The sequence below is a fragment of the Oratosquilla oratoria genome, chromosome 39 (assembly GCF_046742065.1).
Source record: "Oratosquilla oratoria isolate Oo_2021 chromosome 39, ASM4674206v1, whole genome shotgun sequence".
Lineage (NCBI taxonomy): Eukaryota > Metazoa > Arthropoda > Malacostraca > Stomatopoda > Squillidae > Oratosquilla > Oratosquilla oratoria.
Window position 1 is genome coordinate 21,938,917 of NC_134815.1, and position 2,500 is coordinate 21,941,416.

Consider the following 2,500-nt stretch of genomic DNA (forward strand, 5'->3'; position numbering starts at 1 on the left):
AATAAAGATACCTGCTTCGTTAATGTAATCGTAACAAATGTTTCATTGCATTATGGTAACCAAAACAATGTCGCGAATCATTTGTTTGAAACTAGATATTCTGCAAATGGAAATTTAACATTAAAACACCTTTATCGTGCACACTTCAAAGCAAATATTCGATTTTTCAACTCTACCACTAAACTCGTATGGTAACATAAATAAAATTAAAATTGTTCCACAAAGAGAGGAAAAAGTGCATGAAATGAAACTTGGACCTTGTGTTCCGTGCGTGGATAAAAAAGTCTGCGAAAGTAAAGAGATCCGTATATTTCGATCACTGCCTGTGATCCTCTTCAGCAGAGGATCACAGATAGTGATCGAGATATGGAAAGTTTTACCAACGTGCTACGACATTACTTTGTTATGCAAATAAGATTTCACTGTCATACAAATGAATACGAGATGCAATGCGATCCAAAATATCAACTTCTTAATTAGTTAGGCAATGAGCCCTATTTCCTTAGTTCACAAAAAGCTACATACATACCCTTGGCAATATAAATCATACACACAGCTATGCTTTCCGTATACATTAATAATGTATGAAACGTTTCCGTGATAATGTTTACAAATTGTTGGCGCAATTAGTGGTACAAAATGTTATGACTTTCAAGCAGTGCAATTAATATTTACGTCACATGCATGTCTTCTTTTGATTCCAGTTATTACACCATTCTAAGGTTTTTTGTACGTAGTAAATATTCCTCAATTCTTATGTAAAATATTTGTTCAGGGTCCATTCGAGCTTTGGTTGAAAATTTAATAAGAATTGCAAAATTGTTCTACATTATTTCAAACTAATTCTGTTTTTTCCATGAGATACTTGTTTGCCAGCCTGTATAAAGAAAAGGGTAATTGTCTTTCTTTCGTGGGTATATAACACGTGTTTCTATACTTCCTGTAGGATTTTAAATGGCAATGTGCTCTTATGTATATATATTTACGTCGTGGAATATAAACTTATTAACATATTTATATTATGCGAGTTTAATCCAAACGATTTGATGCACGTGAACATACGCACACACGCACACGCACGCGCGCACACACACATACACACACACACATACACACATACACACACACACACACACACACACACACACACACACACACACACACACATACACACACACACACACACACACACACACACACACACACACACACACACACACACACACACACACACACACACACACACACACACACACACACACACTCACTCACACATAAACACAAACACTTAGCAAGTGCCCGTGTGATAGACACAAATAACTGTGTATACAATAGCTTTAAATAAATTCAGTTTTATATTTACGAAATTGTTATTGATATTTTTAACATGAAAATTTAATAGCAAAGAGCCAATGAATATGCCAAGCCTACTTCTGTTATTTCTTTCTCATATGCGATCAAACATAAAATTAATTTAATTAATGACATCATAGCAATTGAAATTAGATAAGTGCAGCGTGTTAAACGTAGAGCTTCACAGCCCCCAAAATAGATATAGCTTAGATAACACGTTTTTGAGAAAACTAAGTGCGAGAGAGACTTGGTAGTTCTAGTGAGTTCGGACCTTAAATCCAGGAAACAGTACATTAGCGCCATGAATAAAGCAAACAGCATTAGGTTTCATTGATAGGACGGTTACGAATAGAAGTGTAGAGGTAATTAGCAAACTCTATCTAGTGTTAGACCCGTCCTTGACTATGCAGTACAGTTTTGGTCACCGTCTTATAGAATGGACATCAATTCACTAGAATCGGTAAAGAGATCCAAAATGATACATGGGCTCAGAAATTTATCATGCGAAGAAAGGCTTAGGCACCATAACTTACACTCTCTGGTAAGACGCAGAATGCGGGGTGATCTAATCGAGGTGTTTAAGTGAATTAAAGGCTTTAACAAGGGTGACACATGCAAGATCACCATATTAAGACAACAGGGCAGGACTTGCAGTAATGGATTTAAACTGGACAAATCTAGAGTTAAGAGGAAATAAAGACGAATTGGCTTATCAATAGGGTGGTCAATGAATGGAACAGACTTAGTAACCATATAGCGAGCCCTGGAACTATCAGTTATTTTCAAAAAACGGTTAGACTACTTTTTCGATGGGGATGATAGGTGGTAATAGACAGGGAACTGCCTAGTGTAGGCCTCATGATCACTTCCACTCTCCTTCATTCTTGTGTTCTTATGATGAATAATTGAAATTGCACGATAAAAAGAGCGTCATTAAATCCTGTTTTATGATAACATATTATCAAGTTGTCATTATATCGGTGAACACAAGATCCAATTAGTTGAAACACGTTCCTTCGCGTGATTCCCTTTCTTAGTATCTATTAGGGGACGGAGCCTGATATTTCATGTCTCACTTCAATTGTATTTCAATGGATTGAGAAGAGATTAGTAGACCACAATATATACTTATATACACAATTTATGT

General features: G+C 36.0%; 1 protein-coding gene across 5 annotated transcripts in view; it reads left to right on the plus strand.

The window, feature by feature from the left end:
* The window catches only part of LOC143020318 (neural-cadherin-like), a 393,391-nt gene that overhangs the window by 334,665 nt on the left and 56,226 nt on the right, over positions 1-2,500 (plus strand). The window lies entirely within an intron of this gene.